Raw genomic sequence first — 26,498 nt, 5'->3', positions numbered from 1 at the left:
CGTGTTCCAACATACAGCTAAGTCCTTCCATCGCAATAGTAAAGAGATACGGAGAGAGTGGATCACCTTGTCGGATGCCATTCGTGCTCCCAAAAAAACCAATAGGTGAGCCATTAAAGAGTATCGAAAACTTTGGAGTTTCTAGGCAAGATTGAATCCAATTAATCCATTGCTGTGGGAAGTTCATATCAAGGAGCATCTTATAGATAAATTTCCTATTAACTGAATCAAAGGCTTTCCTTAGATCCTGGACCAACCCCAACTATTCATGCATGAGAGTGGAATTCCCTAGATGGGAAGAAGGAGACCCAATTGGTTGGATCTCGCGCGCGGAGCGATATTTTCGGTACCATAAAACTACGGATGCATCTATGGTGAAAATTGCAGCTATACATCTTGAAGGGGATGCTATACAGTGGTTTGACTGGTTTGAACATACTTATGGAGTCTTTTCATGGCAACAATTCAAAGAAGGACTGCTGATCCGCTTCAGACCAACCGATTACAAGAATATTGACGGACAACTAGCAAAGATCCGACAAACCTCCACCATTCAGGAGTACCAAACCAGGTTTGAAAGGTTATCTAATCAAACTCTTGATTGGTCTCAAAAACAGCTATTGAGGACCTTCATTGAGGGCTTGAAGCCGGAGATCCGAGGAGAAGTTAAAGCGCGACAACCGTACACGCTTATGGCAGCCATCTCTTTCGCACGACATCAAGAGGAGCAATTGAACCATGAAGCTCGGAGGACTAGGGTTGCTCCTCAACCAGTAATATTGAAGTCCTTAGCCCCCCTACTGTCGACCGAGTCCCTACACCAAAGAGGCTAACAAGAGAAAAGCTTCGGGAGCGATATGCGAAGGGGTTATGTTGGCATTGTGACGAGCCGTGGAGCCATGAGCATCGCTGTAGTAAAGGGGGACTTCTTATGATTGAACCGATAGAAGAAGAGGTTATTAAACATTCAAAAGAGAGCCTTGAATATGAAGAAGAAGATGCAGAAGAAGAGCCACAACCGACCGAAGTTACAGTACATACACTAGCTGGCTACTCAAACCCGCAAACGATGAAAGTTGGAGGCCTTCTCAAACAACAATCGATCACTGTTCTCATCGACACGGGCAGCACTAATAACTTCCTAAACAGTAAGGTTGCTGTCCATATGAACTTACCTATTGAGAATTGCAGCAGGTTTGATGTTAAGGTCACCGACAGACGGATTTTGAAGTGTGATCGTAGGCGCCCGCAGGAGAAACTATTGCTGCAGGACCAAGAGATAATTGCAGAATTCTTCCTTCTCCCTCTTGATGATCATAAGACCATGCTCAAAATTGAATGGTTGATGACATTAGGTGATGTTTCTTGGAATTTTATACAACTAATTATGAAATTTTGCAGTAAAGAGAAACAGGTGATACTGCACGGGAAACGTGGGACGTAACGATGATTTGCACACAACAAATGGAGAAGGTTTTGCATAAAGCATGCAGCGGATTCTTGGTACAACTTGAGCAGCAAACAAAGGGAGAGCTAATAGATTTTAATGATTCAAACCTACTTCCTTTGCTTGCTGAATTTTCAGATATATTTATGGAACCGTGCAATCTACCTCTTACCCATCGGCATGATCATTGTTTAATGATTCTTCCAAGCAAATCTCCAGCAAATACTCAGCCATATCAGTATCCACATCTCCAGAAGGATGAAATAGAAAGGATTATAAAAGAGATGCTCGAAACAGGAGTTATTCGGCCAAGTTGCAGCCCCTACTCTTCACTGGTGCTACTTGTACACAAGAAGGATGGAACATGGCGAATATGCATTGATTACCGAGCTCTCAATGGCATTACCATCAAGGATAAATACCCTATTCCAATAGTAGATGACAGGGAGCACAAATCTTTACAAAGCTGGACCTTTGATCCGGGTATCATCAAATACGAGTATGCGAAGAAGACATACCAAAAATCGCCTTTCGAATACACAACAACCACTATGAATTTTTGCTTTCTTCAAAAGAAGGTGGAATATCTTGGGCATATCATATCAGAGGAAGGTGTGGTAGTAGACCCCTTCAAAATTGGAGCAATGCAAAACTGGCTGACCCTGAGGAACATAAAATTGCTACATGGCTTTCTCGGTTTAACAGGCTACTACTGCAAGTTCGTGAAAAACAATGGAGAGATGATAGAACCCTTGCAGATTCTAAACTTGGGGTTGATCTCTTTAGGGGATCGGCCTCCTTGGAACTCTATAGGGGTTCCTCCCTCCAAGTTGCTGCTCAAAGGCTGCAGAAAAGATTCATCTATTGCTTAAGAAAAGAGAAGGAATACATGGCTATTTATAGGGCTTCTAAACCCTAACTCCTAATAGGACTCCTACTTAAGACTCTTACTTCTAACCAACTCCTAATATGACTCCTACTCAAGACTCCTATTCCCTTACAACTCCTAATTCTTCTCTAAGAAAAAACCTCCTACATGAATGCCCCTCACAATTAGGACTCTCCTAACTAGAGTCCTAACAGAATGTCCCTCTCAATTAGGACTCTCCTAGCTAGAGTCCTAACATTTTTACATGAATATCCCTCTCAATTAGGACTCTCCAAGCTAGAGTCCTAACAGACCCGCCCTCTTCAAAGCAGCCTTGTCCTCGAGGCTGATGATTCATGAATTCTAGGAATTTGATTTTCAAGTCGTCATAGTTCTCCCAAGTGGCATCATCTTTTGGTAGGTTCGCCCACTGTATTAGCACTTCATTAGTGGGTCGTCGTCGTTGAGTCACGATCCGTCGATCAATAATGGATCTTGGCTGGGTCTGGAGTTCTCTTTGGGTAGTCATATTTGGTGGGTGGCTTTGGGTTGTCTCCAAGCACCTGTTTAAAACTTCCGGTTGGCTGTTGGTTTGTGGGTGATATGTCGTACTCCTTTTCAATTTAGTACCCTTATAGTGTAATTCTTTTGAGTCCCAATTGTAATGAGCCATGGGGCTTGGTGCTTCCTCCAATTTTTTTATAATCTTACTAGTATCTGAATCTTCCTGCCATTCCATCTTAATATCCTCAAGGAAGTCGCTGGTCGGAAGTGAAACGGTCGAAACTTCAACTTGCTCGGGTAGCTGCGAAAGCGCATCTGCAAGAATATTCTCTTTCCCCTTTTTGTAAGTTATTTCAAAATCAAATCCAAGAAGTTTTGTTACCCATTTTTGCTGCTCGGGGGAAGATATCTTCTGCTCCAAGAGATATTTTAGGCTTTTATAGTCGGTCTTGATTTGAAAGTATCGCCTGATCAAGTACAATCTCCACCTCGTTGCTGCGCGCACAATGGCGAGCATCTCCTTATCATATGTTGACATATTTTGATCGGAGGGAGATAATGCCTTACTAGTGTATGCGAGTGGTCGACCATCTTGCATGAGAATGGCTCCAATTCTGACTCCAGATGTGTCGGCCTCAATAATGAAGGGTCGGTTGAAATCTGGTAGTGTTAGCACCGGCGTCGTCGTCATGGCTGCCTTAAGTTTGTCGAAGGTAGCGGAGGCTCTGTCCAACCATTGGAAGACATCTTTTTCTAGTAAGGAAGTAAGTGGTGCACTAATCTTTCCATAGTTTTTCACGAACTTGCGGCAGTAGCCTGTTAAACCCAGAAAGCCATGTAGCAATTTTATGTTTCTCGAGGTCGGCCAGTTTTGCATTGCTCCAATTTTGAAGGGGTCCACTGCCACACCTTCCTCTGATATGATATGCCCAAGATATTCCACATTTTGTTGAAGAAAGCAAAAATTCATGGTTGTTGTGTGTTCAAAAGGTGGTTTTCCGTATGTCTTCTTCGCATGCTCGTATTTGATGATACCCGGATCAAAGGTCCAGCTTTGTAAAGATTTGTGCTCCCTTTCATCTAGCAATTCATCTACTATTGGAATAAAGTATTTGTCCTTGATGATTATGCCATTGAGAGCTCGGTAATCAACACATATTCGCCTTGTTCCGTCCTTCTTGCGTACAAGTAGCACCGGCGAAGAGTAGAGGTTGCAACTTGGCCGAATAACTCCTGTTTCGAGCATCTCTTTTATAATCCTTTCTATTTCATCCTTCTGGAGATGTGGATACTGATATGGCTGAGCATTTGCTGAAGATTTGCCTGGAAGAATCATTATACAATGATCATGCCTATAGGTAAGAGGTAGGTTGCGAGGTTCGTCAAATATATTTGAAAATTCAGTAAGCAAAGGAAGTAGATTTGGATCTTCAAATTCTGTTGGCTCTCCCTTAGTTTGCTGCTCAAGTTGTACCAAAAAGCCGCTGCATGCTTTATGCAAAACATTCTCCATTTGTTGTGTGCAAATCGTTGTTATGTCGCCCCCACGTTTCCCGTGCAATGTCACCTGTTTCTCCTTACTGTAAAATTTCATAATTAGTTTCATAAAATTCCAAGAATTATCACATAATATTGTCAACCATTTAATTCTGAGCATGGCCTCATGATTGTTAAGAGGGAGAAGGAAGAAATCTGCAATTATCTCTTGGTCCTGCAGCAATAGTTTCTCCTGCAAGCGCCTATGATCACAATTCAAAATCCGTCCGTCGGTGACCTTAACATCAAACCTGCAGCGATTCTCGATAGGTAATGATATCCGAACAGCAAGCTTACTATTTAGGAAGTTAGTAGTACTGCCCGTGTCGATGAGAACAGTGATTGGTTGTTGTTTGAGAAGGCCTCCAATTTTCATCGTTTGCGGGTTTGAGTAGCTAGCTAGTGTATGTACCGTAACTTCGGTCGGTTGTGGCTCTTCTTCTGCATCTTCTTCTTCATGTTCAAGGCTCTCTTTTGGATGTTCAATGACCTCTTCTTCTATCGGTTCAATCATAAGAAGTCCCCCTTTACTACAGCGATGCTCACGGCTCCACGGCTCGTCACAATGCCAACATAACCCCTTCGCATATCGCTCCCGAAGCTCTTCTCTTGTTAACCTCTTTAGTGTAGGGACTTGGTACTATGCTTTTTCTATCCAAATTTGTACAAAATTTTTATGACATCTTTGACACTTCTTAACAGTGGATTTCCCTTTAGTTTCATCAAAAAATTCTCAATATAAACTACTGATCTTTTATGTCCAATCTGCTGCACTTGAATTGCAGAATTCAAGCCGCATAGCACCATCTGTTTGATCTTGCTACTGTGCTTTTTCTATCCAAATTTCTATGAAATTTTTATGACATCTTTGAAACTTCCTAACAGTAGATTTCCCTTTGGTTTCACCGAAAAATTCTCAATATAAACTACTAATCTTTTATGTCCAATCTGCTGCACTTGAAAATCTATGCTGTAGAAAATTTCAGCTGCATATCGTTGCCTTAACCCATCTATTTGCAATATTTTTTAATGAAATTTCTTATACACTTTATAGATCATCTTGGCTTCCATCTAAGATTGATCTATTAATAAATTCATCTCTAAAAATAATTTTATGTTGCTGCAAATTTTCATCGTAACCCGCCGAAATTTTTCGACGATAATTCTACAATTTCCTTGCTGTTATAATGCCAAAATTTTCTTTATTAAATTAGATATCCTTGCTGTCATATAAACTGTGATTTTGCTATCAATTCCCTCCTCAATTCTCCCAAGTTTTTGGTGGAAATTACGTCGAGAAACCATTGTTTCTTCGACGACAATTCTACTCTTACAAGATAGCACATACTTGCTGCAACTTCCACGGATTTCTGTCAAACCTTTGCTACCATCTACCACAGATCCAAAACTTTCATCTATAGCCCTAAAACTCTACTAAACCACACCCTCAAACTGCACCCAAAACAGCCACAAAACAAACATAAACTGCAGCCTACATCCACCAATCCACCATCACTTTCGACCATCACTTCTCTCAACCTATACATGCCTTTAACCCAACAACAAAAGAGAGATCTTAACATCATTGATTTGGGGCCATATACTATGGCATCTAAGGAGGCAATCAATGCTAAATTCGAAGCCTTGGAGGCGCGAATGGAGGATAAGATTCGGACGCTCTTTACCGAACTCAGATTGGGCCGACCACTAAGCCCGAAAAAATCATATCAAGGAGAGAGCTTTGCCCAATCACACCAAGCCCAAAGATATGACTTCCAAGAGAGGGGAAGCTCTATGACCAACCCCAACTATCCATGCATGAGAGTGGACTTCCCTAGATGGGAAGAAGGAGACCCAATTGGTTGGATCTCGCGCGCGGAGCGATATTTTCGGTACCACAAAACCGCGGATGTATCTATAGTGAAAATTGCAGCTATACATCTTGAAGGGGATGCTATACAGTGGTTTGACTGGTTTGAACATACTTATGGAGTCCTTTCATGGCGACAATTCAAAGAAGGACTACTGATTCGCTTTAGACCAATCGATTACGAGAATATTGACGAACAACTAGCAAAGATCCAACAAACCTCCACCATTCAGGAGTACCAAACCAAGTTTGAAAGGTTATATAATCAAACTCATGATTGGTCTCAAAAACAGCTTTTGTGGACCTTCATTGAGGGCTTGAAGCCAGAGATCCGAGGAGAAGTTAAAGCGCGACAATCGTATACGCTTATGGCAGCCATCTCTTTCGCACGACATCAAGAGGAGCAATTGAACCATGAAGCTCGGAGGACTAGGGTCTCTCCTCAACCAGTAATATTGAAGCCCTTAGCCCCCCTACTGTCGACCAAGTCCCTACACTAAAGAGGTTAACAAGAGAAAAGCTTCGGGAGCGATATGCGAAGGGGTTATGTTGGCATTGTGACGAGCCGTGGAGCCGTGAGCATCGCTGTAGTAAAGGGGGACTTCTTATGATTGAACCGATAGAAGAAGAGGTCATTGAACATCCAAAAGAGAGCCTTGAACATGAAGAAGAAGATGCAGAAGAAGAGCCACAACCGACCGAAGTTACGGTACATACACTAGCTAGCTACTCAAACCCGCAAATGATGAAAATTGGAGGCCTTCTCAAACAACAACCAATCACTGTTCTCAATGACACGGGCAGTACTACTAACTTCCTAAATAGTAAGCTTGCTGTTCAGATATCATTACCTATCGAGAATCGCTGCAGGTTTGATGTTAAGGTCACCGACGAACGAATTTTGAAGTGTGATCATAGGTGCCCGCAGGTGAAACTATTGCTGCAGGACCAAGAGATAATTGCAGATTTCTTCCTCCTCCCTCTTGATGATCATGAGGCCATACTTAGAATTAAATGGTTGATGACATTAGGTGATATTTCTTGGAATTTTATACAACTATTTATAAAATTTTACAGTAAGGAGAAACAGGTGATACTGCATGGGTAACGTGAGGGCGACGTAACGACGATTTGCATACAACAAATGGAGAAGGTTTTGCATAAAGCATGCAGCGGCTTTTTGGTACAACTTGAGCAGCAAACTAAGGGAGAGCCAACAAAATTTGAAGATCCAAATCTACTTCCTTTGCTTGCTGAATTTTCAGATATATTTGACGAACCGCGCAACCTATCTCTTACCCGTCGGCATGATCATTGTATAACGATTCTTCCAGGCAAATCTCCAGCAAATGCTCAGCCATATCAGTATTCATATCTCCAGAAGGATGAAATAGAAAGGATTGTAAACGAGATGCTCAAAACAGGAGTTATTCGGCTATGTTGCAGCCCTTACTCTTCACCGGTGCTCCTCATACGAAAGAAGGATAGAATATGGCGATTATGTGTTGATTACCGAGCTCTCAATGGCATAACCATCAAGGATAAATACCCTATTCTAGTAGTAGATGAGTTGCTAAGGGAGCACAAATCTTCACAAAGCTGGACCTTCGATCCGGGTATCATCAAATACGAGTATGCGAAGAAGACATACCGAAAACCATCTTTTGAACACACAACAACCACTATGAATTTTTGCTTTCTTCAAAAGAAGGTGGAATATCTTGGGCATATCATATCAGAGGAAGGTGTGGCAGTAGACCCCTTCAAAATTGGAGCAATGCAAAACTAGTTGACCTTGAGGAACATAAGATTGCTACATGGCTTTCTGGGTTTAACAGGCTACTACTGCAAGTTCGTGAAAAACTATGGAGAGATTAGTGCACCAATTACTTCCTTATTGAAAAAAGATGTCTTCCAATGGTCGGACAGAGCCTCCGCTGCCTTCGACAAACTTAAGACAGCCATGACGACGATGCCGGTGCTAACACTACCAGATTTCAACCGACCCTTCATTATTGAGGCCGACGCATCTGGAGTCGGAATTGGAGCCCTTCTCATGCAAGATGGTCAACCACTCACATACACTAACAAGGCATTATCTCCCTCCCATCAAAATAAGTCAACATATGATAAGGAGATGCTTGCCATTGTGCGCGCAGCAACGAGGTGGAGACCTTACTTGATTGGTCGACGATTTCAAATTAAAACCGACCATAAAAGCCTCAAGTAGTTTTTGGAGCGAAAGATATCATCCCCTGAGCAGCAAAAATGAGTAATAAAACTTCTTAGATTTGATTATGAAATAACTTACAAAAAGGGGAAAGAGAATGTTCTTGAAGATGCGCTTTCGCAGCTACCCGAGCAAGTTGAAGTTTCGACCGTTTCACTTCCGACCAGCGACTTCCTTGAGGATATTAAGATGGAATGGCAGGAAGATTCAGATACTAGTAAGATTATAAAAAAATTGGAGGAAGCACCAAGCCCCATGGCTTATTACAATTGGGACTCAAAAGAATTACACTATAAGGGACGCATTGTTCTTGTGACAAATTCTACTTGCATCTTCAATAGCAGATTTTGGACAAAGTTATTCTATATGCAGGGTACTAAATTGAAAAGGAGAATGGCATATCACCCACAAATCGACGGTGAAACAGTTGTAAATAGATGCTTGGAGACAGCCCAAGGCCACCCACCAAATATGACAACCCAAAGAGAACTCCAGACCCAGCGAAGTGCCATTATTGATCGACGGATCGTGACTCGACGACGACGACCCACTAATGAAGTTCTAATACAATGGGCGAACCTACCAATAGAAGATGCCACTTGGGAGAACTATGACGACTTGAAGATCAAATTCTCAGAATTCATGAATCATCAGCCTCGAGGACAAGGCTGATTTGAAGAGGTCGGGTCTGTTAGGACTCTAGCTTGGAGAGTCCTAATTTAGAGGGACATTCATGTAAAACTGTTAGGACTTTAGCTACGAGAGTCCTAATTGAGAGAGACATTCTGTTAGGACTCTAGCTAGGAGAGTCCTAATTGAGAGGGACATTCTGTTAGGACTCTAGTTAGGAGAGTCCTAATTGAGAGGGACATTCAAGTATGAGGTTTTTTCTTAGAGAAGAATTAGGAGTTGTAAGGGAATAGGAGTCTTGAGTAGGAGTCCTATTAGGAGTTGGTTAGAAGTAATAGTCTTAAGTAGGAGTCCTATTAGGAGTTAGGGTTTAGAAGCCCTATAAATAGTCATGTATTCCTCCTCTTTTCTCAAGCAATAGATGAATCTTTTCTGCAGCCTTTGAGCAGCAACTTGGAGGGAGGAACCCCTATAGAGTTCCAAGGAGGCCGATCCCCTAAAGAGATCAACCCCAAGTTTAGAATCCGCAAGGGTTCTAACAGAAGCCAAAAGTGGATGTAGGTCAAGATTGACCGAACCACTCTAAATCTCGTTTGCATTTACTTTGAGCATATTATCTTTACTGCAAACCTCCTCAAAAGCTTACTGCTTTCTGCGCATATACGATTGGGTTTCAAGCTTTGCACTTTCTGAATCGGCATTTAGACGTAAATCAGTTTTATCGTACGATCATCATATTTTAGTTTGCGTTTATGTTTTGATTTCTATCATAACTGCAAACTGCCTTTATATCCTTGCTTTAACTGCATCTCGCTTAATCAAGTGATTTACGTATCAATATTTAGACGTAAATCAGTTTTTTCATACGAATATCATATTTCAGTTTGCGCCTACTATTTGATTTGAACCATAACTGCAAACTACATTTATATCTTTGATGCATCTCGCTTAATCAAAAGTTAAAGTGATTTACGAATCAGCTTTCTTACTAAAATCACTTTTATCGAACGAACATAGTTTTTTTTTAATCGTAGAAGGTTTTCCGCTACACTAATTCACCCCCCCCTCCCCTCTTAGGGCTCTTAATCCTAACAATTGGTATCAGAGCGGGGTTAACTTTCAAATGAATTAAAACCCAAGAGAGATGGCATACGCCGGAAACCAAGAGGGCCACTCTATTACACGTCCACCCATGTTCAATGGGACGGACTACACCTATTGGAAGACCCAAATGAGGATCTTTCTTATTTCTATGGATTTTGAACTTTGGAATCTTGTCGAAAATGGATTTTCGAAGTCTTCTCTTCCAATGATCGATTGGAATGAATTGGAGAAGAAGGCTTTCGCTCTTAATGTAAAGGCTATGAATGCCTTATTTTGTGCACTTGATAAAAACGAGTTCAACCATTTTTCGGTTTGTGAAACCGCATTTGATATTTGGCATACACTCGAAGTGACTCATGAAGGCACGAGTGAAAGAGTCAAAAATCAATCTTTTGATACATTCTTTTGAAATTGTCCGGATGAAATCGAGTGAGACTATTGGCGACATGTTTACCCGTTTCACGGATGTCGTCAATGGTCTAAAAGGACTCGGAAAAAGTTTTTCGGATTTTGAGCTCGTAAATAAGATTCTAAGATCCCTTCCTAAAAGTTGGGATCCTAAAGTCACTGCTATTCAAGAGGCGAAAGATCTAAACAACTTCCCTCTTGAAAATCTTGTGCCTTGGTTTCCATGATAAATATGAGTTGAGAAAATGATATACCAATGCAGTTGATGAGTCATGACATTGTCATGATATTATTAATGCCATAACACTAAACATCAACTAGTTGATATTTTTACAAAACCTCTAAGTGAAGAACAATTTGATTTCATAAGAAGAGAATTAGGAATGTTGATGTGTCCGAATACATAAACTTGTTGAAATTATTTTTCGGACTTTATTGATTGATTGATCAATTTCACTTAATTGCTATAATGATTTTACACAATTAAATGTTAGAAATTATGTGTATGAATATAAAAATTTCCATGATGATAAGCATGTTTTGTCTTCATGATCATATTTGAAAATCAATAGCATAGTCTCGTCCGAATGCATGATTTCGTTTTCGAATTCTCTTAAAAATCGGAGTTTCTCGATACAATATCCTCTTCCGGACTTTTTTTTTTGTAAGTAAAAGTAAATTGATTATGTGTAAAGTTTCTACAAATAGCTTTATCTATACAAGTCATAGACAAAGCCAAGTAAGTAACTCATAGTTATGACTACACATGCTGTAAACTATAACTCCTAATTACAATCATTAAAGAAAATGTTTATCCAAATATATCAAAACTACCTATGGGTAAATAATTTGGCATCATTCCCAAGATCTTTAACTAATAGCAAAATAGAATTTGAAAAAAATATCTTTTTCTCTTTGGGTAAAGTGCACCGTTTTGAGATCTTGCTCCATACAGGATCTTGAGTCTCTAATAATCTCTTTCAATAGCTGAGCATTGTTTGTATGTTGGCATTCAAATATTTTGTTACATCTCTCCTTCCACATCCACCAAATAGCGCATCTGAAAGTAACTTTTGCCAGTTGTGTGAGAGGCCCCTTTCTTGAGAAACATTGCATAAGGTCGCATAGTTCTTAGTGCAAGTTTGGTTGCGGTAGTCTATTGAGTTCAAATCGCTGGAGAATCTCCTTCCATATCCATTTTGTATAATCACAAGCAAAATAGAGGTGGTCAATAGTTTCTTCTTGTTGCATACAAAGGGAGCATCGGTTAACATGATAGATACCTCTTCTTTTCATATTATCTATTGTAGGTAATTTATTAAGAAGGGCCTGCCATGTACATAAGGAATGTCTTTGTGATCCCGGTCGATCCTATGTCCAACTGCTTGGGACCCACTTGTTATTTCTTTGCCTAATTTGATTCCATGCGGATGTGGCACTAAATTTGCCATTGTCATGAGGCCAAATAAGTATATCTGAAGAGTTGTTCCTGATTGGAATAGCTATAATAGTCGGTCAAAGTGATAACATTTCGGGAGAAATGGGATTAGGGAGACACTAGGTACCGTTAGCAATGAACTCAGAAACCTTCCAATCTTTGGGAGCCCCAAGATCTTTTCGTATTCTGTCACCATATAATTGAAATATACTCTTCCCATTCACCCAAGGATCGTACCACATATTAGTACTAGTTCCAGAAGAGATTGCATAGGAAATGTGTATGATTAGCCAATTCCTTGCCTTTAAAATTCCTTTCAAAGCTGCAGAGTGGTATGTTCTTGTTGAAATTTCCCAGATTGATTCCTTTGAAAGATACCTAGCAGAAACCCAATGTGACCATAAGGAACATTTGTTTTGCAAAAGATCCCACAATTGCTGTACCAGACATGCTTGATTCCAATCTCTAGTATTTCTCAAGTTCAGCCCCCCTTCATCTTTCGGTTTGCAAATGCTATCCCAAATTACCATATGCATTGCCTTGTCATTTGTGCCATTCCAGAAGAAGTTCATTAATAACCGTTCAATATCTTGGAGAAGTCCAGCAGGCAGAAGAAATGCATTACACCAAAATATAGAGTAGGAGTGCAATACAGAACGGATGAGTTCGAGTCGTCCTGCTTTTGATAGAAGCCTATTTTTCCAAGAAGAAATTCTATTCTTTATTTTTTGTAGGATAGGCTCACAGTGGGTTTTGTGAATGCTTGTGGATATGAGCGGGAGACCCAAATAAGGAACTGGCAGGCTTCCCTCACTAACCCCCAAAGTTTGTGCAATAAAGACCTTATCCTCAACGTAAGGGCTCATATATACTTTACTTTTCGCATGATTTAACTGAAGTTCAGAAACCATACCAAAGTCATTCATAATAGTAGCCAGGTTCTTTACTGAAATTGGTTCATTTTGGAGAAAGATAAGTAAGTCATCTGCAAATGTTATATGTGATATATGAACAGAGCCAGCAATGGGTAACTTAATGCTGCCATTTAAGACTGCGTCTTCCAACATACAGCTAAGTCCTTCCATCGCAATAGTAAAAAGATACGGAGAGAGTGGATCACCTTGTCGGATGCCATTCGTGCTCCCAAAAAAACCAATAGGTGAGCCATTAAAAAGTATCGAAAACTTTGGAGTTTCCAAGCAAGATTGAATCCAATTAACCCATTGCTGTGGGAAGTTCATATCTAGGAGCATCTTATAGATAAACTTCCTATTAACTGAATCCTTGTTAAAGCATATGTCATAACGAGTTTAATTCTCATCCTTGTTAACATATGAAATACATCTCTCTATACCTTTGTGAAGAATATTCTTTAAAGAAATGGATTTAATAAAATGATTCCTGATTATATGAATGATAGTGTTTTTACTAACAAGGATTCGTTTCTAATACATATCTTGATCCTTGGGAAAATGAAGCAAGATTTAATCTCTCATCAATTTAAACTCACAAATAGATGGTGGAGATGCGGGGTAAAAACAGAATTGATATCTCCATGTCATGGTTGCATAATTGACTCACTATTGAAAATGACATGAACCTAGTAAAGGCATCACACTTTTTTTTTTTTTGGTAAGTAAAAGTAAATTGATTATGTGTAAAGTTTCTACAAATAGCTTTATCTATACAAGTCATAGACAAAGCCAAGTAACTCATAGAGTGCGAATGCGATAGTTATGACTACATATGCTGTAGACTATAACTCCTAATTATAATCAATATAGAAAATGTTTATCCAGATATATCAAAACTACCTGTGGGTACATAATTTGGCATCATTCCCAAGATCTTTAGCTAATAGCAAAATTAAATTTGATAAAAATATCTTTTTCTCTTTGGGTAAAGTGCTCCGTTTTGAGATCTTGCTCCATACAGGATCTTGAGTCTCTAATAATCTCTTTCAATAATTGAGCATTGTTTGTGTGTTGGCATTCAAATATTCTGTTACATCTCTCCTTCCACATCCTCCAAATAGCGCATCTGAAAGTAACCTTTGCCAGTTGTGTTAGAGGCCCTTTTCTTGAGAAACATTGCATGAGGTCGCTTAGTTCTTGGTGCAAGTTTGGTTGCGGCAGTCTATTGAGTTCAAATCGCTGGAGAATCTCCTTCCATATCCATTTTGTATAATCACAAGCAAAATAGAGGTGGTCAACAGTTTCTTCTTGTTGCATACAAAGGGAGCATCGGTTAACATGATAGATACCTCTTCTTTTCATATTGTCTAGAAGTCCAGCAGGCAAAAGAAATGCCTTACACCAATATATAGAGTAGGAGTGCAATACCGAACGGATGAGTTCGAGTCGTCCTGCTTTTGATAGAAACCTATTTTTCCAAGAAGAAATTCGCTTATATTGTTCTCTTGGTATCACAATTACCATGCTTTTTGTTGATGATAAAGGAGGAGAAATATATGAGTATTAATGTCATGCTTGCATCACCAAGAGATATATGAATTGCTATGCTATGATTGCTATAATTTGCATTATGCCTTGTTTGTATCATATCAAGATATCAAACAAAAAATCTTCCTTCGTAGTTTTACATGTTGATATCTTACAATATGATGAATTGCTACTATTACCATTATTTATACTTGTAATGTAAAATTTGAAAATGAATGTCAGGCCTGGACATCATCTTTAGAGAGATACATCATGATGGGAATCATGATGGGAGTATTGATAAGTTTTGAATTCAAGAAAGACTTATCTCAAGTATGACATATAGACAGGGGGAGTTTGTTAGGACTCTAGCTAGGAGAGTCCTAATTGAGAGGGACATTCATGTAAAACTGTTAGGACTTTAGCTAGGAGAGTCCTAATTGAGAGGGACATTCTGTTAGGACTCTAGCTAGGAGAGTCCTAATTGAGAGGGTGTTAGGACTCTAGCTTGGAGAGTCCTAATTGAGAGGGACATTCATGTAAAACTGTTAGGACTCTAGTTAGGAGAGTCCTAATTGAGAGGGACATTCTGTTAGGACTCCAGCTAGGAGAGTCCTAATTGAGAGGGACATTCTATTAGTTCTCTAGCTAGGAGAGTCCTAAATGAGAGGGGCATTCATGTAGGGGTTTTTTCTTATAGAAGAATTAGGAGTTGTAAGGGAATAAGAGTCTTGAGTAGGAGTCCTATTAGGAGTTGGTTAGAAGTAAGAGTCTTAAGTATGAGTCCTATTAGGAGTTAGGGTTTAGAAGCTCTAAAAATAGCCATGTATTCCTTCTCTTTTCATAAGCAATAGATGAATCTTTTCTGCAGCCTTTGAGCAGCAACTTAGAGGGAGGAACCCCTATAGAGTTCCAAGGAGGCCGATCCCCTAAAGAAATCAACCCCAAGTTTAGAATCTGCAAGGGTTCTAACACCTGGTATCAGAGCAGCGTTCTTGGCGTCTCGCTACCCTTCCACAGCCATCCATCAACCCTCTACAACCATCCAAAGCAATTTCCACAATTGCTTAAAAGATCGTCACTGAATTCCGTCATCATCTCCACCACCACGGATCATCCTTTGATCTCCCCGTGAATTGCAACAGGTTCTGGTTTCCTACCTTACTACTGCTGCAATTTAGTTATCGTTATTCGAAAATCCAAAAAAAAAAAAAAAAAAATTGTTCCTATATTGCTGCATAAACTTTTCGTCACAAAGTTTTCATCTCTACGACGAAAGATACATTGCAGAATTCCAACCACATAGCACCATCTGTTTGATCTTGCTACTGTGCTTTTTCTATCCAAATTATTATGAAATTTTTATGACATCTTTGACACTTCTTAACAGTAGATTTCTCTTTGGTTTCATCGAAAAATTCTCAATATAAATAACTGATCTTTTTTGTCCAATCTGCTGCACTTGAAAATCTATGCTACAGAAAATTTTAGCTGCATAGCGTTGCCTTAACCCATCTATTTGCAATATTTTTTGAATGAAATTTCTTATACACTTCATAGATCATCTTGGCTTTCATCTAAGATTGATCTATTAAGAAATTTATCTCTAAAAATGATTTTATGTTGCTGCAAATTTTCATCGTAACCCGCTGAAATTTTTCGACGATAATTCTGCAATTGCAACTTGCACCAATTTCCTTGCTGTTATACTGCCAAAATTTTCTTGATTAAATTAGATATCCTTGCTGTCATATAAATTGTGATTTTGCTATCAATCCCCTCCTCAATTCTCTCAAGTTTTTGGTGGAAATTACGTCGAGAAACCGTTGTTTCTTCGACGACAATTCTACTCTTACAAGACAGCACATACTTGCTGCAACTTCCACGGATTTCTGTCAAACCTTTACTACCATCTACCACAGATCCAAAATTTTCATCCACAGCCCTAAAACTCTACTAAACCACACCCTCAAACTGCATCCAAAACAGTCACAAAACAAGCCTAAACCGCAGCCTACATCCACCAATCCACCAACCCTTTCGACCATCACTTCTCTCAACCTATACATGCCTTTAACCTGACAACAAAAGAGAGATCTTAACATCATAGATTTGGAGGCATATACTATGGCATCTAAGGAGGCAATTGATGCTAAATTCGAAGCCTTGGAGGCGCGAATGGAGGATAAGATTCGGACGCTCTTTACCGAACTCAGATTGGGCCGACTACTAAGCCCGAAGAAATCACATCAAGGAGAGAGCTTTGCCCAATCACACCAAGCCCGAAGATATGACTTCCAAGAGAGGGGAAGCTCTATGACCAACCCCAACTATCCATGCATGAGAGTGGACTTCCCTAGATGGGAAGAAGGAGACCCGATTGGTTGGATCTCGCGCGCGGAGCGATATTTTCGGTACCACAAAACCGCGGATGTATCTATGGTGAAAATTGCAGCTATACATCTTGAAGGGGATGCTATACAGTGGTTTGACTGGTTTGAACATACTTATGGAGTCCTTTCATGGCGACAATTCAAAGAAGGACTACTGATTCACTCCATTCAGGAGTACCAAACCAGGTTTGAAAGGTTATCTAATCAAACTCATGATTGGTCTCAAAAACAGCTATTGTGGACCTTCATTGAGGACTTGAAGCCAGAGATCCGAGGAGAAGTTAAAGCGCGACAACCGTATACGCTTATGGCAGCCATCTCTTTCGCACGACATCAAGAGGAGCAATTGAACCATGAAGCTCGGAGGACTAGGGTCTCTCCTAAACCAGTAATATTGAAGCCCTTAGCCCCCCCTACTGTCGACCAAGTCCCTACACTAAAGAGGTTAACAAGAGAAGAGCTTCGGGAGCGATATGCAAAGGGGTTTGTTAGGACTCTAGCTTGGAGAGTCCTAATTGAGAGGGACATTCATGTAAAACTGTTAGGACTTTAGCTAGGAGAGTCCTAATTGAGAGGGACATTCTGTTAGGACTCTAGTTAGGAGAGTCCTAATTGAGAGGGACATTCAAGTAGGAGGTTTTTTCTTAGAGAAGAATTAGGAGTTGTAAGGGAATAGGAGTCTTGAGTAGGAGTCCTATTAGGAGTTGGTTAGAAGTAAGAGTCTTAAGTAGGAGTCCTATTAGGAGTTAGGGTTTAGAAGCCCTATAAATAGCCATGTATTCCTCCTCTTTTCGCAAGCAATAGATGAATCTTTTTTGCAGCCTTTGAGCAGCAACTTAAGGGAGGAACCCCTATAGAGTTCCAAGGAGGCCGATCCCCTAAAGAGATCAACCCCAAGTTTAGAATCTACAAGGGTTCTATCACCTGGTATCAGAGCAGCGTTCTTGGCATCTCGCTGCCCTTCCACAGCCATCCATCAACCCTCTACAACCATCCCAAGCAATTCCCACAATTGCTTAAAAGATCGTCACCGAATTCCGCCATCATGTCCACCACCGCGGATCATCCTTTGATCTCCCCGTGAATTGCAACAGGTTCTGGTTTCCTACCTTACTGCTGCTGCAATTTAGTTATCCTTATTTGAAAAAAAAAAAAAAAAAAAAATCGTTCTTATATTGCTGCATAAACTTTTCGTCACAAAGTTTTCATCTCTACGACGAAAGATACATTGCAGAATTCCAGCCGCATAGCACCATCTGTTTGATCTTGCTACTGTGCTTTTTATATCCAAATTTCTACGAAATTTTTATGACATCTTTGACACTTCTTAATAGTGGATTTCCCTTTGGTTTCATCAAAAAATTCTTAATATAAACTACTGATCTTTTATGTCCAATCTGCTGCACTTGAATTGCAGAATTCAAGCCGCATAGAACCATCTGTTTGATCTTGCTACTATGCTTTTTCTATCCAAATTTCTACGAAATTTTTATGACATCTTTGACACTTCCTAACAGTAGATTTCCCTTTGGTTTCATCGAAAAATTCGAAATATAAACTACTGATCTTTTATGTCCAATCTGCTGCACTTGAAAATCTATGCTGCAGAAAATTTCAGCCGCATATTATTGCCTTAACCCATCTATTTGCAATCTTTTTTGAATGAAATTTCTTATACACTTCATATATCATCTTGGCTTCTATCTAAGATTGATCTATTAAGAAAATTCATCTCAAAAAATAATTTTATGTTGCTGCAAATTTTCGTCGTATCCTGCTGAAATTTTTCGACGAGAATTCTGCAATTGCAACTTGCACCAATTTCCTTGCTGTTATACTGCCGAAATTTTCTTGATTAAATTAGATATCCTTGCTGTCATATAAATTGTGATTTTGCTATCAATTCCCTCCTCAATTCTCTCACGTTTTTGGTGGGAATTACGTCGAGAAACCGTTGTTTCTTCGACGACAATTCTACTCTTACAAGACAGCACATACTTACTGCAACTTCCATTGATTTCTACCAAACCTTTGCTACCATCTACCACATATCCAAAACTTTTAACTACCGCCCTAAAACTCTACCAAACCACACCCTCAACCTGCACCCAAAATAGCCACAAAACGAGCCTAAATCGTAGCCTACATCCACCAATCTACCAACCCTTTCGACCATCACCTTTCTTAACCAATACATACCATTAACCCGACAACAAAAGAGAGATCTTGATATCACAGATTAGACGGCATATACTATGATATCTGAGGAGGTATTCAATGCTAAATTCGAAGCCTTCGAGGCGCGAATGGAGGATAAGATTGGGATGCTCTTTACCGAACTCAGATTGGGCCGACCACTAAGCCCGAAGAAATCACATCAAGGAGAGAGTTTTACCCAATCGCACCAAGCCCAAAGATATGACTTCCAAGAGAGGAGAAGCTCTATGACCAACCTCAACTATCCATGCATGAGAGTGGACTTCCCTAGATGGGAAGAAGGAGACCCGATTGGTTGGATCTCACACGCGGAGCGATATTTTCGATACCACAAAATCGCAGATGCATCTTTGGTGAAAATTGCAGCTATACATCTTGAAGGGGATGCTATACAGTGGTTTAAACAGTTTGAACATACTTATGGAGTCCTTTCATGGCAACAATTCAAAGAAGGACTACTGATCCGCTTCAGACCAACCGATTACGAGAATATTGACGAACAACTAGCAAAGATCCGACAAACCTCCACCATTCAGGAGTACCAAACCAGGTTTGAAAGGTTATCTAATCAAAATCATGATTGGTCTCAAAAACAGCTATTGAGGACCTTCATTGAGGGCTTGAAGCCGGAGATCCGAGGAGAAGTTAAAGCGCGACAACCGTATATGCTTATGGCAGCCATCTCTTTCGCACAACATCAAGAGGAGCAATTAAACCATGAAGCTCGGAGGACTAGGGTCGTTCCTCAACCAGTAATATTGAAGCCCTCAACCCCCCCTACTGTCGACAAAGTCCCTACACCAAAGAGGTTAATAAGAGAAGAGCTTTGGGAGCGATATACGAAGGGGTTATGTTGGCATTGTGACGAGCAGTGGAGCCGTGAGCATCGCTGTAGTAAAGGGGGACTTCTTATGATTGAACCGATAGAAGAAGAGGTCATTGAACATTCAGAAGAGAGCCTTGAAGAAAAAGATGCAGAAGAAGAGCCACAACCGACTGAAGTTACGGTACATACACTAGCTGGTTACTCAAACCCGCAAACGATGAAAGTTGAAGACCTTCTCAAACAACAACCAATCACTGTTCTCATCGACACGGGAAGTACTACTAACTTCCTAAATAGTAAGCTTGCTGTTCGAATATCATTACCTATCAAGAATCGCTGCAGGTTTGATATTAAGGTCACAGATGGACGGATTTTAAATTGTGATCATAGGCACCCGCAGGAGAAACTATTGCTGCAGGACCAAGAGATAATTGCATATTTCTTCCTCCTCCCTCTTGATGATCATGAGGCCATACTCAGAATTAAATGGTTGATGACATTAGGTGATATTTCTTGGAATTTTATACAACTATTTATAAAATTTTACAGTAAGGAGAAACAGGTGACATTGCACGGGAAACGTGGGGGCGACATAACAACGATTTGCACACAACAAATGAAGAATGTTTTGCATAAAGCATGCAGTGACTTTTTGGTACAACTTGAGCAGCAAACTAAGGGAGAGCCAACAGAATTTGAAGATCCAAATCTACTTCCTTTGCTTACTGAATTTTTAAATATATTTGACGAACCGCGCAACCTACCTCTTACTTGTCGGCATGATCATTGTATAATGATTCTTCCAGGCAAATCTTCAGCAAATGCTCAGTCATATCAATATCCACATCTCCAGAAGGATGAAATAGAAAGGATTATAAAAGAGATGCTCGAAACAGGAGTTATTCGGCCAAGTTGCAACCTCTACTCTTCGCCGGTGCTACTTGTACGCAAGAAGGACGGAACAAGACGAATATGTGTTGATTACCGAGCTCTCAATGGCATAATCATCAAGGACAAATACTTTATTCCAATAGTAGATGAATTGCTAGATGAAAGGGAGCACAAATCTTTACAAAGCTGGACCTTTGATCCGGGTATCATCAAATACGAGCATGCGAAGAAGACATACGGAAAACCACCTTTTGAACACACAACAACCACGAATTTTTGCTTTCTTCAACAAAAGGTGGAATATCTTGGGCATATCATATCAGAGGAAGGTGTGGCAGTGGACCCCTTCAAAATTGGAGTAATGCAAAACTGGCCGACCTCAAGAAACATAAAATTGCTACATGGCTTTCTGGGTTTAACAGGCTACTACCGCAAGTTCATGAAAATCTATGGAAAGATCAGTACACCACTTACTTCCTTACTAGAAAAAGATGTCTTCCAATGGTTGGACAGAGCCTCCGCTGTCTTCGACAAACTTAAGGCAGCCATGATGACGACGCCGGTGCTAACACTACTAGATTTCAACCGACCCTTCATTATTGAGGCCAACACATCTGGAGTCAGAATTAGAGCCATTCTCATTCAAGATGGTCAACAACTCGCATACACTAGCAAGGCATTATCTCCCTCCGATCAAAATATATCAACATATGATAAGGAGATGCTCGCCATTATGCGCGCAGCAACGAGGTGGAGATTGTACTTGATCAAGCGATACTTTCAAATCAAGACCGACCATAAAAGCCTAAAATATCTCTTGGAGCAGAAGATATCTTCCCCCGAGCAGCAAAAATGGGTAACAAAACTTCTTGGATTTGATTTTGAAATAACTTACAAAAAGGGGAAAGGGAATGTTCTTGCAGATGCGCTTTCGCAGCTACCCGAGCAAGTTAAAGTTTCGACCGTTTCACTTCCGACCAGCGACTTCCTTGAGGATATTAAGATGGAATGGCAGGAAGATTCAGATACTAGTATGATTATAAAAAAATTGGAGGAAGCACCAAGCCCCATGGCTCATTATAATTGGGACTCAAAAGAATTACACTATAAGGGACGCATTGTGCTTGTGACAAATTCTACTTGCATCTTCAATAGCAGATTTTGGACAAAGTTATTCTATATGCAGGGTACTAAATTGAAAAGGAGTACGACATATCACCCACAAACCAACAGCCAACCGGAAGTTTTAAACAGGTGCTTGGAGACAGCCCAAAGCCACCCACCAAATATGACTACCCAAAGAGAACTCCAGACCCAGCCAAGTGCCATTATTGATCGACGGATCGTGACTCGACGATGACGACCCACTAATGAAGTTCTAATACAATGGGCGAACCTACCAATAGAAGATGCCACTTGGGAGAACTATGACGACTTGAAGATCAAATTCCCAGAATTCATGAATCATCAGCCTCGAGGACAAGGCTGATTTGAAGAGGTCGGGTCTGTTAGGACTCTAGCTTGGAGAGTCCTAATTGAGAGGGACATTCATGTAAAACTGTTAGGACTTTAGCTAGGAGAGTCCTAATTGAGAGGGACATTCTGTTAGGACTCTAGTTAGGAGAGTCCTAATTGAGAGGGACATTCAAGTAGGAGGTTTTTTCTTATAGAAGAATTAGGAGTTGTAAGGGAATAGGAGTCTTGAGTAGGAGTCCTATTAGGAGTTGGTTAGAAGTAAGAGTCTTAAGTAGGAGTCCTATTAGGAGTTAGGGTTTAGAAGCCCTATAAATAGCCATGTATTCCTCCTCTTTTCGCAAGCAATAGATGAATCTTTTTTGCAGCCTTTGAGCAGCAACTTAAGGGAGGAACCCCTATAGAGTTCCAAGGAGGCCGATCCCCTAAAGAGATCAACCCCAAGTTTAGAATCTGCAAGGGTTCTATCAGGGTTATGTTGGCATTGTGACGAGCCGTGGAGCCTTGAGCATCGCTGTAGTAAAGGGGGACTTCTTATGATTGAACCGATAGAAGAAGAGGTCATTGAACATCCAAAAGAGAGCCTTGAACATGAAGAAGAAGATGCAGAAGAAGAGCCACAACCGACCGAAGTTACGGTACATACACTAGCTAGCTACTCAAACTCGCAAACGATGAAAATTAGAGGCCTTCTCAAACAACAACCAATCACTGTTCTCATCGACACGGGCAGTACTACTAACTCCCTAAATAGTAAGCTTGCTGTTTGGATATCATTACCTATCGAGAATCGCTGCAGGTTTGATGTTATGGTCACCGACGGACGGATTTTGAATTGTGATCATAGACGTGATTTCATTCAACAATGTTAATCAAACATGATACATATTATTACTTCTTAACCATGATCAAAATCATTTTGTTTGTTTATCATAAAATATGCAATATTATTTTCAAAATTATCAGCATGATCATAATTTTTGTATTTTTATTTTTTAAACATGTAATTTTCAAGAAAATTAATTCTAAACTAAAAAAGAAAATATATCATGAAAGCATCAAGTAATTTCAAAATAAACCAAAGGCATTTTAATTACCTCAACGTCGTAGGCTGGTAAGGCGTAGTTTGTCGCCTCGCTTTTGTTGACTTTCTCGTCTTCGGAGGAGCTTGATTCATCCCAATTTTCGTTCTTCTTCTTGCGTTTAAAGCAAGTAGTTCCATTCTTTTTGCTTTTTAATTTTCGTTTCATTTGTAGTTTAAGTTCACCATCACTTGAGCTTATGCTCGAGTGGTCTTCAAATGTTCTATGTCCCAAATCCTTCCTGTTCTTTGGAAGGTTGGTTTGTTCATCATTGTCCTCATCACTTGAGTCATCGCTCAAGTGGCATTCATTTGTCTAGAGTTCCAAATCCTTCCTGTTCTTTGGAAGGTGATTGTGTTCAACATGTTCATCATATGCATTGTGCACCATTTTATATGTCATCAATGAACCAATTAGTTCTTCAAGTGGTAAGTTGTTTAGATTTTTAGCTTCTTGTATTGCAGTTACTTTTGAATCCCACTTTTTAGAAAGAGAACGCAAAATCTTGTTTACGAGTTCAAAATCCGAAAAACATTTTCCAAGAGCTCTTAAACTATTGACGACATCCGTGAAACGGGTGTACATGTCGCCTATAGTCTCGCTTGGTTGCATTTGAAAAAACTCAAAATCATGCAATAAAAAGTTAACTTTCGAGTGTTTGACTCTACTAGTTCCCTCGTGCGTGATTTCAAGAATTCGCCAAATGTCAAAAGCCGTTTCACACATAGAAATCCGATTGAACTCATTTTTGTCCAATGCGCAAAATAAGGCATTCATAGCCTTTGCGTTTAAAGAAAAATTTTTCTTCTCCAAATCCGACCATTCGTTCATCGGTTAGGAGGGAAGTTGAAAACCGTTTTCAATGATACTCCATAAGTCTAAATTCGTAGAAATCAAGAAAACTCTCATTCGAGTTTTCCAATAAGTGTAGTCCAATCCGTTAAACAACGGTGGACGAAAGACCGAAAAGCCCTCTTGAAGAGCCATTTCTCTCAAGTGTAAATCCGAAATGAGAAATACCCCGCTCTGATACCAATTGTTAGGATCGAGAGCACAAAGAGGGGGGGGGGGTGAATTAGTGCAACGGAAATCTTACAGCAATTTAAAAACGAAAGCTGTGTTCGTCCGATAAAAAATGATTTCGATATAAAAGCAGAATCACAGTGCAGTTTGCGTCTAAGCGCAGTTTTGCTTCTAAGCGCAGTTTGCGTCTAAACACAGTTTGCGTCTAAGCGCAGTTTGCCTCTAAGCACAGTTTGCGTCTAAGCGCAGTTTGCGTCTAAGCGCAGTTTGCGTCTAAGCGCAGTTTGCGTCTAAACTCAGTTTTACGTCCAAACGCAGTTTTACGTCTAAACGCAGTTTTACGTCTAAACGCAGTTTTGCGTCTAAACGCAGTTTTATGTATAAACGCAGTTTTACGTCTAAACGCAGTTTTGCGTCTAAACGCAGTTTTACGTCTAAACGTAATTTTACGTCTAAATGTAGTTTTGCGTCTAAAAGCAGTTTTGAACCTTGAAAAGCGTTTTACGTAGAAAGCAATTTGCAGTTATAAATGGAATCCGAATGTAAGCGTAAACTGCAGTGTGAAGATCGTACGAAAACACGATTTACGTTTGAATGCAGATTCTGAAAGATCAGAGCTTAGAAACTCGTTCGTAAAGGCGCAGAGGGCAATAGCAATGTAGGAGGTTTGCAGTAATGATAAAGTGCTCAAGGTAAAAGCAAACCAGAGATTTAGAGTGGTTCGGTCAGTCTTGACCTACTCCACTTTTGGCTTCCTCCTCCGACGAGGTCACCGACGTCAACTAGCTGCCTTCCTCCAATGGGCGAAGGCTAACTGCCCTTTTACAGTTTCTCTCCTTTAGACAAGCTCAGGAGACAACCTTTACAGATCCTTTCTCTCCTCTCTTTACAACTCAAGACTTGAAGAACAGAAGGAGGAGAACTTTAGGACTTTGCACAAATTTGAGCTCTTAGAATCACTGAAAAGATCAAGAATTCGGTGTGGATCTGTATCCTTTCAGTGTTGAATGGGTGGGGTATTTATAGGCCCCAACCCAATTCAAATTTGGAGCTCAAAACGATCAAATCCCGGAATTCCGGGATCATGCGGTTGCACCTCTTAACTGGAGAGGTGGCACCGCCTGGCAGAGCTCGAAGACTGAGCTCAGGCGATTGCACCTCTCTGCCAGAGCTCGAACACTGAGCTCGGTGGTTGCACCGCCTGGCAGAGCTCGAAGACTGAGCTCGGTGGTTGCATCACCTGGCAGAGCTCGAAACTGAGCTCAAGCTGATGCACCTCTCTGCTAGAGCTCGAAGACTGAGCTCGGTGGTTGCATCACCTGGCAGAGCTCGAAACTGTGCTCAGGCTGATGCACCTCTCTGCCAGAGCTCGATGACTGAGCTCGGTGGTTGCATCACCTGGCAGAGCTTGAAACTGAGCTCAGGCTGATGCACCTCTCTGCCAGAGCTCGAAACTTGAGCTCTAGCGGTGCTACCTCTTGACAAAGGAGGTTGCACCGCCCAGTCTAGCTCGAAGACTGAGCTCTGGGCAGTTGCACCGCCTGGCTGGGGCGGTTGCACCGCCCAGTCTCGCAGCCCTGGCGGTTGCACCTCCTGGCCTAGGCGGTTGCACCGCCTGGTGCAGTCAGGGTCCGAATGGTTCGCTCCATTCGGCCCAATTTGAATCTTTTCAAGGGCCCAATTGCCCCAAGATTAAGCTAATGGGATCACCTCCCATTTTCAAGCTTAATCATCGTGCTAACTATGATTAACTCTAAGACAACTTCTGCAGCTATGCTCCGATGCGTCAATCGCTTCTTCCGGCGAGTTTCCGGTGAACTTTCGTCGATCATCCGATAAACCCTCGGTGATCCTTCTGCGGACATCCGGCATACTCCTGGACTTTGCGACGATCCACTTGGCGAGTTCCGACGAGCTTCGCTTGGCAAGCTTCTGGACTTCTCGGATCTGTTCTCGCTGAACCTCCGACGACCGTCCGAACTTCCGTCGAACTCTCGAACTCCCAACGTGATCATGATCTTGACTCCGGCGCAACACCTGCTGCTTGTCTTACTCTCATCGTAGTTAATCCTGCACACTTAAAACAAAACTTCGATCGAGACAATTAATCCTAAGCA

Source organism: Musa acuminata, chromosome BXJ1-7 (assembly GCF_036884655.1).
Source record: "Musa acuminata AAA Group cultivar baxijiao chromosome BXJ1-7, Cavendish_Baxijiao_AAA, whole genome shotgun sequence".
Taxonomy (NCBI): domain Eukaryota; kingdom Viridiplantae; phylum Streptophyta; class Magnoliopsida; order Zingiberales; family Musaceae; genus Musa; species Musa acuminata.
The sequence above is the reverse complement of the archived record's forward strand: the minus strand, read 5'-3'. Positions refer to the sequence as shown.